Below are 10748 nucleotides of genomic sequence, written 5' to 3'. Positions count from 1 at the left end.
ATGGTGATAAATGGGGAGTACTCAGAATGGTCAGGGGTGGGTAGTGGGGTCACCCAGGGTTCTGTGCTGCGACCAATCCTGTTTAATTTGTTCATAAATGACTTGAGGATGGGGTAAACAGTTCAATCTTTGTATTTGCAGATAATACTAAGCTAAGCAGGGCAATACATTCTCCACAGGATGTGGAAACCTTGCAAAAAGATCTGAACAAATTAATGGGGTGGGCAACTGCATGGCAAATGAGGTTCAATGTAGAAAAATGTAAAATAATGCATTTGGGTGGCAAAAATATCAATGCAATCTATACACTGGGGGGAGAACCTCTGGGGGAATCTAGGATGGAAAGGGACCTGAGGGTCCTAGTAGATGATAGGCTCAGCAATGGCATGCAAAGCCAAGCTGCTGCTAACAAAGCAAACTGAATATTGGCATGCATTAAAAAGGGGATCAACTCCAGAGATAAAACGATAATTCTCCCACTGTACAAGACTTTGGTCCGCCCTCACCTGGAGTATGCTGTCCAGTTCTGGGCACCAGTCCTCAGGAAGGATGTACTGGAAATGAAGCGAGTACAAAGAAGGCAACAAAGCTAATAAAGGGTCTGGGTCAGTTTGAACCCCTGGTGTGGTGGAGGTTTTTTTGATATGGATTATTTATTTAAGTAACAATAATGCTGTGTATTTTTGTAATTTAACTTATCCTCTTATTGAGACTATCTTGTGGATCTCTTATCCTCTTTTTTTGAATATGTGTTTTGAGTCTTGAGGATCACACCCAGAGACTAATAGGGGGTGTTTCGGATTACACTGCACAGGGTGTCTTTATTTACCTTCACCCTTCACTTTACACCAAGTGAAATGCAGCAGGGAAACTTTATTCTTTTGTGTTTATTTATATCAGGGCACAGGTATGGCTTTATGACAAAAGAGCTCTGCATACAATAAATAAGCAATTTTCCTCCTCAAATGTCCCTCCTCTAGCTCAGGGGTACAGATCTGTATAAATTAATGTAATATTTAACTACAAAATGTTTGTGTTTTGCAATAAACTATTTAATCATTTTCAGATTAATAAATTGATTCCTATTAAATACTAAGGGCTCTTTTACAGGGGGGGGGGCAGCAAATGCAAGCAGTAGAACTGCGGCTTTACCACTCCATATCTACCCATTTAACCACTTACGTTCCAGAAGTGGTTAAGACCAGGTCTTTTTTTGCGATACAGCACTGCGTTGCTTTAACTAACAATTGTGCCGTCGTGTGATGGTTTACCCAAATAAAATGTATGTCCTTTTTTTCCCACAAATCAAGCTTTCTTTTGCTGGTATTTGATCACCTCTGTGGTTTTTATTTTTTGCGCTATAAACAAAAAAAAAGAGAACATTTTGGGAAAAAAACCCTATATTTATATATGCTGGTATTTGATCACCTCTGCAGTTTTTATTTTGTGTGCTATGAACAAAAAAAGAGAGAACATTTTGAAAAATATATATATATATTTTTTACTTTCTGTTGTAAAACATACCCAATAAAAAAATGCAAAAAATCTACTTTCTACATCAATTTAGGCCAATATGTATTCTGCTACATACTTTTGGTAAAAAAATCCCAATAAGCGTATATTGATTGGTTTGTGCAAAAGTTATTGCATCTACAAACTATGGGGTAAATTTATGGACGTTTTATTTTTATTTTTTTTATTAGTAGTAATGGCTGTAATCAGGGATTTTTTTATGGAACTGCGACATTTTGGGGACCAGTGACAATAATACAGTGATCAGTGCTAAAAAAAAGTACTGTCACTGTACTAATGACACTGGGAGAGAAGGAGTTAACATCCGAGGCGATCAAAGGGTTAAATGCGTTCCCTGGGAGTGCTTGATAACTGTGTGGGGTTTGCTCTGATTAGGGGAAGACAGAGATTTGTGTTCCTGCTGAGCAGAAACACAAGATCTCCATCTTCCCCTCTGACAGAATGGCAGTCTGCCTTGTAAGTCGCTGATCACCGCCATTACTATTTAAAAAAAAAAAAAAAATGCCATAAATCTATTCCCTATTTTTTAGATGGTATAACTTTTGCGTAAACGAATCAATATACGATTATTGCGATTTTTTTTTCCCAAAAATATGTAGAAGAATATATATTGGCCTAAACCGATGAAAAAATGTATGGGATAAAAAAAAATGGGATATTTATTATAAGGGAATACTTATTAAGGTTGCCAAAAGATATACGGTACTAGGTTAAAGGTCTAAGATAATATGCTTAGGCGTGCATTTCACTAAGTTCAGAATTAAGATGCAAGATGTTGACATATTAGGATGCATCTGTCTGCGGTAAGAGGTACAAAGCTAAGATAGGACTGGTTACGCAAGAATATGGTCAGTCAGCAGATGTTGAAATGACGAGATAACTATCAGAAGACTGTATTTCACCTTTGACTTAGATAATGTCATGAGTTTAAGAAAAATGTCGATGTATGTATGAATTACCTGATTGGTTAAACCACAGGGCTGTCCTTCTGTTCAAACTAAATAAAATTGTTGTGTGTGCTTCAATAGGCACATTCATTATTCACGTACAATAGCGTGTATGTGTAATGTTTTGTCCACCGGTGAAAGGGACCTCCGCTCTTCAATCCTAGCCTAGGCTACCAGGGGTTACTTACAGAAGACGAGCAACCTAACAGTTTTGGTACCAGCAAAGTGGGGTTCGTCTCGTCTTGCGACAGGTAAGTCACTTTACTCTTTTTTACCTGATTGGTGAATGGTGTAAACACTTACTCTGTCCGGGCGGCCGCTACGAACTTAGTTTAAAATTAAAAGAAGTAACTGTGCCTTCGCGATGGACTAGGCTGGTCACTCGGGAGGTGAAAAGGGCTCGCAAGGAATTTATAGGTTTAGGGGAGTCCGACTAGGTTGGTCTGACTTAAAACTATTGGTGATAGTATTTTTAACACGGGAAGTAGTAGATTACGCCCGTGACAAAGGGATTGGTGGAGTGGACGCCCATTTGAAATTTTTTTTAAAAAAGTGCACTATAAATTGATAAATGTATTGCAATACGGTTATGTCATGTCTTAAAGTATATTAAGAATATGTCTGTTTCTCTCTAGGTACACGTGTAAGTATATAGAGTATAAGTTTTAATATAGAGTATAAGGAAAATAATTGTTGTTGTTTAAATAAGTGCAGAATATAAGGAGCCCTCTTGTAGTGACATAGTATCCGCCTGCCCCCATTGCACGTTAGGTCTACTCTTCCTAAGAATAGATGACAAGTGGATTTTACTGACCACCAGACCAGGGGGGTTCTCTTGCAGACTTGGTGTAAGAGGGGTATATCCCGCCACCAGGAAAAATTTACCCTTTATCATATATTAAGGGTGAATCTTCATAGTTTTTATATAAGTCCATCTGCCCCAAAAAAGATCAGGGATCCTACTCCCAGACCAGAGACCGGATTGTTGGACAAACCGGGTGTTATCACCTGTGTCCTGCCACTAGACACACACTGCCCAGACTACTAGATGGGGAATTCTGCAGCAACCCAAGCCATGGCCACCCCATCACCCTATGAATTTGTCAGTAATATGATCCCTGGCCCCCAGGTAGAACCATTTTGGACACAAGTCCGAGAAAGGTGTCAGCAATTGGGGATACATGACCCAGGGCCATATGGTCCTTGTACTGAGGAAGACTGGCAAGAAGTCAGTAAAATTTGTCAGGTACATAAGCATTCTTATCCTCCCTGCAAAGGGGCTGACCCACAATACATGAAGGATTGTTTCTGTGCATGGAACAAATGCCTTGGAAAATATAGGCAATTGTGGACAGCAAGGACATTGGAAATCCCAGTGCCCTTATAGGACTGGACAGATTAGAGCAAGAGGCAGAGGCAGGGGATTTAACCCCCAGACCCGCCCACAGTATCCCCGTTATCTGCCATACCAGAACCCTCGTCAACCACTACCCCAATATCCTACACAGCCACAAATAATGCACCGAGGGAAACTCTGTTGGTATTAATGGGACACCTGTCACCCATCCCATCACTCCACCACTGACTGTAGCCACTCCAGAAGGACAGAAATTATGTACCCAAACTTTTGCCGTCTTGTCCTCATGCCCTGTGCCCCGTATGGGACGGGACCTCTTGGCACAACTGTGTATTACCATTAAGTTTAATAAAGAAGGTTCCCTTACCGCTAGTTCACCATTATGTGACTTACATGGCCCTAAGCGACATGCACACAGAGGGTTCCCAAAAAGACATGCACACAGGAGTTTCTTTCTAATGATACCTTCCTCCCTTGACCATCACTCAATTTGGGCAGAAAACAAAGGTAGTGTGGGCTTTATTAATTGCACACCATATGCACCCCAAATGCGGTCAGATGCAGGGATACAATATCAAAAACAGTATCCCCTACCCCCAGAGAAAGTCAAAGGCATCTCCCCTCAAATTAATGATTACATATCAAAAGGTATCCTGAGACCAATCATCAGTCCCTGGAACACACCCATTTACCCTGTAAAGAAGGCCAGTGGCGAGTGGAGACTCGTCCAAGACCTCAGAGCAGTAAACAAACAAGTGATTCCCCTCCCACCCCTAGTCTCAGACATCACTTTTATTTTCTCATGCATACCGGCAGACTCTCTATGCTACACAGTAATTGATTTAGCGAATGCTTTCTTTAGCATTCCCATTGCAGAGGAAGCCCAACCTATGTTTGCTTTCTCCTGGGCCGGGGGCCAACTAACCTGGCAAGGGTATGTAGACAGTCCAGCCGCCTTCTCTATGGTACTCAACGAGACTGTCAAGTCTTGGACATCTGAGCGAGGGTCGGTACTGATACAGTATGTGGACGACTTGCTCCTGTGCAGTCAAACTGCTGAAGAATGTGCGGTCGATTCAACATCACTGTTACAACACCTAGCTCACGCCGGGCATCTAGCCTCAAGGAAGAAAATACAATGGTGCCAGCCACAGGTAGAATACCTAGGGTGCATTCTAAAGGAAGGGACAAGGCTAGTGTCCCCCAAACGTGCCGCAGCCCTACAAGCTCTCAGTCCGCCAAAAGACAAGGCCGCCCTACTCTCATTTTTGGGTGCAATTGTATATTGCCGCCAATGGATCCCTGACTGTTCTCATTATGATAGTATCCTAAGAGAGGCTACTGGCTCGACAGCCCCTAAATTAATAGATTGGACTGAAGACAGACTACAAGCTTTTCAAGCTCTATTAAACAGTCTGTCAAATGCTCCCGCCCTGGGATTGGTAGACTATGGTAAAGCTTTTCAGCTGTACTGTGTAGTTTCAGGAAGCTCTTTTGCCGCCGTGCTAACACAACAGCATGGAACAGGCTACCGCCCTGTCTCCTACCTATCTAAAAAACTCCCCCTTCAGGTTCAAGGCATGCCATCATGCCTTCAGAATTTAGCCGCCTGTGCTATGGCCGTACAAGATGCCAACAAGATGGTCTTGGGACACCCGATGACACTTTACACCACACATTCTGTCACCCACCTCATACAGAACATGAACACCCAACACATGACCTCACAAAGACTCAGCGGATATGAGATTTCCCTCATGAACACAGACAATCTGTCTCTCAAATATGTTCCCGCCAACAACCCTGCCGTCCGTCTCTTGCACTCCATGTTACGCCTACCACAAGACCCAGACCAGTTTCATGACTGTATAACACGAGTGGAGTCTATCACATCACCAAGACCAGACCTCACCGACGTACCGATTACCAATGCAGACGATGTTTTTGTGGACGGTAGTTGCTCCCGTCCCTCTGATTCCACCTTCCAAACAGGATATGCAATAGTCCAGTTGCCAAACAAGGTATTAGAAGCCAAACCACTGCCCCCCTCTTCGGCTCAGGTGGCTGAACTGGAAGCCCTCACCAGGGCCTGCATTTTATTTACAGATAAGAAGGTGAACATTTACACTGACAGTAGATATGCATTTGGGGTGGTGCATGACTTCGGAGTAATATGGGCTAAAAGAGGTTTTAAAACAGCGGATAATAAACCTATTTCCAATGCTACCCAGATTGAGGCACTTCTTCGGGCTATTTTGCTCCCAAAAGAGGTGGCAATAATTAAAGTAAAAGCACATTCTTCAGATAATAGCAAACTTTCCAAGGGAAATGCTTTAGCTGACCGAGAAGCGAAAAAGGCAGCCCAGTCCTCCACCCAGGAGCCCACCCCCACGTCCATGTACTTTAAGGATCATTTCACCTGTCCTAACTTTAAATCTGTAGTGGCACAAATGCAATCATTAGCCACTGAGGAAGATGTCTTGTATTGGGTGAAGGCTGGCTTGACCAAAGACCCAGAGGGTCTGTGGTCAAAAGAGGGGAAGATCCACATGCAAGAACAAAATTATCACCCTTTGAGGTCCTCATGGGAATCCCCGCAAACATAGAATTACCCCCATTAGACCAAGACACTGATATTGACATTTATTCCCAACAGGAAATGTACGTGAAAAACCTGGTAAGTATGCTTCATGAAATGAACGAACAAGTTTCTGTCACCTTTTTTCCCTCTTCCCACAGAACCAACGCATCCCTTCATCCCTGGGGATAAAGTGCTGATCAAACAATTAGCACAAAGAAAGAGTATCGGACCGGCTTTCTCAGGACCATGGAAGGTGGAAAAGGTATCCAGGACCGCAGTGTTAACAGACCTAGGAAACACCTGGATCCGCGCCAGCCGTCTTAAAAAGTGTCCCCAGCTTCCCTCGACTCCAGAGCCCCTGGCAGTGACAGAGAGCAGCAACTCCCAAGAACAAGATCTACAAGAAGTTCAGAGAGGCATAGAACAAATTTCCCTGGAAGATCCCACACCCCCTCAAAAGGACAAAACAGAGCCAACAACTGCCGGGATGAGAAACGAAGAAGAAGAACAGAACTCTTAGATAACAAATAATCAGAACTTTAAAAAAAAACAAAGATGCTTTCTCCATCAGTGTCAGGGAAGGCTGTATGCCTTTGGGGTAGTCTGGTACTATTTGTATTCCTGCCCACATGGTTTATAGCCAACTGTATATATCATCCAGAAGACTTAGGTCTATTAAAAGGGATATGTGGACCACCTAAGATGAATAATACCCCCGGCCAAAGACATAGTAGAAGTATTGTACCCGTTAATGAGTCACCTAAGGGACTGACTAACAAGATGTTACTACTAAAATTCAAATATAGCTATGCTCAAAAATCTGGTTTTGAGAAATGCTGGATTTGCAGCAAGCTACATCCCAGTACAGCTAGAATCCCTCTCATGGCAGTCCCCTTGAATTTTACCCCCCTCCTTAATGGAACACCCCCTATCATCCTAACGAATGTTACTAGGACCCGTCCAAATAAAACCCTCACTTTCCAAATTATAGGTAGAAGCCACTTCCCAGACTGGTGTTTCCGACTGGGAAACACCACAGATGGAGCCGAGGTTTGCAAACAAGCAAAACTTAACATTTCAATGACATCATTTAACAGTCCTTCTTTCTTCCATACTTCAGATCCCACCCTAAATGCCACCTTTTTAGACTTTCTTAGCTCCAGTACCAAGACTACAATACACCAATTAATGTCAATACTGGTGCTCTCTGGCCTTTCTGATACTCTTAGGAACGTGTTCCATAAACGACCCCTAGCTCTAGGAAATACCATATATATATGCTGCGGCAAACTCTGTCACCCCTGGATCCCAACCAAACCCCAGGGGTGGTGTTACCTTGCAGCCCTGGTTCCTATCATGGGGGTATTAGGGGATAACAAGGGAAGTCACCTCCTTGAAGCCAGCATGCATCCTAGATATCCCCTTAGACACCGTAATAAACGAGAATTGTTTTTAGAAAAAGATATGGCCTGGGCATGGTTCCCTTCCTGGACAGGGTGGGGAATTGACCTAATGAAAAGATTAAATAATTACACTGGCATAATTGATGAGATTCTGGAGGAAAATTCTGATGACATAACCAAACTAAATCTAGAAACTAGGGCAATTAGGAAGCAACTAGAACTACATGAGTTGGCTATAGAAAGTATGAGTGCAGCCCTTACTGGCCTCTGTGAGACTACTGAGGATTATGAGTGCTGTACCTGGATTCATAATACCAGCATCGAAGTCCCAGACTACTATGACGTTATTGCCCAACACAGGGAAGAGGTAAATAAACTACAGAAAGAGGCAAGGAACATAGGAAAAAACTGGGATCCCTTCTCGAGCAGTTTTAGTTTTGGGGGATTAATATCTTGGCTCCGAAATGCTGCCATGACAATTGTCACTGTGATTCTCTTCATTCTATTTTTATATGCCTGTTATAAGATAATCAAATGTTTATGTAAAAAGGGAAACACGGTCGCTCCGAAGGATCTGAAACTCACTTCCATTGTTAAGGATCCAACGGTATGGTATAGAAACCAAGAGCACAAGGGTTCGGAGTATGAAGCCTGTGCTATTAAATTAGAAAAGGAATGATCATTATGTAAATCACAGAATGATCAAAGGAAGGATTATAAGGGAATACTTATTAAGGTTGCCAAAAGATATACGGTACTAGGTTAAAGGTCTAAGATAATATGCTTAGGCGTGCATTTCACTAAGTTCAGAATTAAGATGCAAGATGTTGACATATTAGGATGCATCTGTCTGCGGTAAGAGGTACAAAGCTAAGATAGGACTGGTTACGCAAGAATATGGTCAGTCAGCAGATGTTGAAATGACGAGATAACTATCAGAAGACTGTATTTCACCTTTGACTTAGATAATGTCATGAGTTTAAGAAAAATGTCGATGTATGTATGAATTACCTGATTGGTTAAACCACAGGGCTGTCCTTCTGTTCAAACTAAATAAAATTGTTGTGTGTGCTTCAATAGGCACATTCATTATTCACGTACAATAGCGTGTATGTGTAATGTTTTGTCCACCGGTGAAAGGGACCTCCGCTCTTCAATCCTAGCCTAGGCTACCAGGGGTTACTTACAGAAGACGAGCAACCTAACATTTATTATATATGTATTATTGCAAAAAGATTAAAATACCGTTTGTTGGTTTTTTTCAAAATTGTCAATTTTTTTGTTTATAGCACAAAAAATAAAAAACAGAGAGGTGATCAAATACCACCAAAAGAAGCTCTATTTGTGGAAAAAAAAGGACATTGATTTTATTTGGGTACAGCGTCGCACGACCGTAAAATTGTCAGTTAAATTGACGCAGTGCTGTATCACACAAAATGGCCTGGTCATTAAAGGGGAAAATCTTCTGGGGTTGAAGTTGTTAAACTAGAATTTAATGAAAAACATTTGTGTATAGATTTAAAAAAAACATGATAAATACCTGTTTTCCCATTTTATAAGTGATCACATTCCCTCTGTTGTCAGCTGCATAAGGAGTTCCCAACACAGAATTTTTTTTACCATGCTGTGCTCTCGTGCCTTTTGTGGTCAGCTTTTAATAGTAAAACTGATGGACTGGTGGGAACACCAGGGATATCAAACAAAGGAAACAATACAAAGAGCACAGAAGGCTTTTCATACAAGTACAGTAAAACCTTGGATTTCGAGCATAACTTGTTCTAGAAAAATGCTTGTCATCCAAAGCACTTGTATATCAAAACAAATTCCCCCATAAGAAATAATGGAAGCTCAGATGATTCATTCCACAACCATTAATTCATAGAACCTTCAGTTTATAGTCCATATGAAAATATTATAGCAATGTGATAGGCTTTGTAACCATAAAATGTGCCTCTATATGTAGCAATATGGTTACATTTAACCACTTCAGCCCCGGACCAATTATCAGCCTAAGGACCAGAGGTCTTTTTACAATTTCGCACTGCACTGCTTTAACTGGTAATTGCGCGGTCATGCAATGTTGTACCCAAACAAAATATGCGTCCTTTTCTTCCCACAAATAGAGGTTTATTTTGATGGTATTTGATTGCCTCTGCGATTTTTATTTTTTACGATATAAAAGGAAAAAGAATGAAAATTTTGAAAAAAAAAGATATTTTCTACTTTTTGTTATAAGAAAAATTGAATAAACTAAATTTTAGTCATACATTAAGGCCAAAATGTATTCAGCCACATGTCTTTAGTAAAAAAAAATGTCAATAAGAGTATATTTATTGGTTTGCGCAAAAGTTATAGCGTCTACAAACTAGAGTACATTTTCTGGAATTTACCCAGCTTTTAATTTATGACTGCCTATCTCATTTCTTGAGGTGCTAAAATGGCAGGGCAGTACAACCACCCCCCCCCCCCCCCAAATGACCCCATTTTGTAAAGTAGACACCCGAAGGAAATTGCTGAGGGGCATGTTGAGCCCATTGAATATTTTTTTTTTTTGTCCCAAGTGATTGAATAATGACACAAAAAAAAAAGTTTACAAAAAGTTGTCACTAAATTATATATTGCTCACACATGCCATAGTTGAATGTGGAATTGCACCCCAAAATATATTCTGCTGCTTCTCCTGAGTATGGGGATACCACATGTGGGGGACTTTTTGGGAGCCTAGCCACGTACAGGACCCCGAAAACCAAGCACCGCCTTCAGGATTTAAATATAAAACGCTACCAAAAAAAACTGTTAGCGATCGCAGGGATCAGGCCTGACTCTGCGAACGCTGCAGTTATGTGTTTAGTGTTTTGTAAGTGACAGTGATCGATCGATACTGCACTTGGGTGGGCTGGGCAGAGGGGCAAAACGCAGGTGCTAGC

At 41.4% G+C, this 10748-nt stretch overlaps 1 long non-coding RNA gene across 1 annotated transcript; it reads left to right on the top strand.

The window, feature by feature from the left end:
• The first annotated feature begins 2198 nt into the window (after nt 1–2198).
• LOC143997564 (uncharacterized) lies at nt 2199–8924 on the top strand. The gene is made up of 2 exons (XR_013277706.1): nt 2199–2731; nt 6577–8924. It is a non-coding gene; the product is annotated as an uncharacterized LOC143997564 (long non-coding RNA).
• Nucleotides 8925–10748: the final 1824 nt, after the last annotated feature.

This window comes from Lithobates pipiens, unplaced genomic scaffold (genome assembly GCF_037356315.1).
Source record: "Lithobates pipiens isolate NorthernLeopardFrog02 unplaced genomic scaffold, aLitPip1_a1.2 Scaffold_19, whole genome shotgun sequence".
Classification (NCBI taxonomy): domain Eukaryota; kingdom Metazoa; phylum Chordata; class Amphibia; order Anura; family Ranidae; genus Lithobates; species Lithobates pipiens.
The sequence above is the reverse complement of the archived record's forward strand: the minus strand, read 5'-3'. Positions and strand labels throughout refer to the sequence as shown.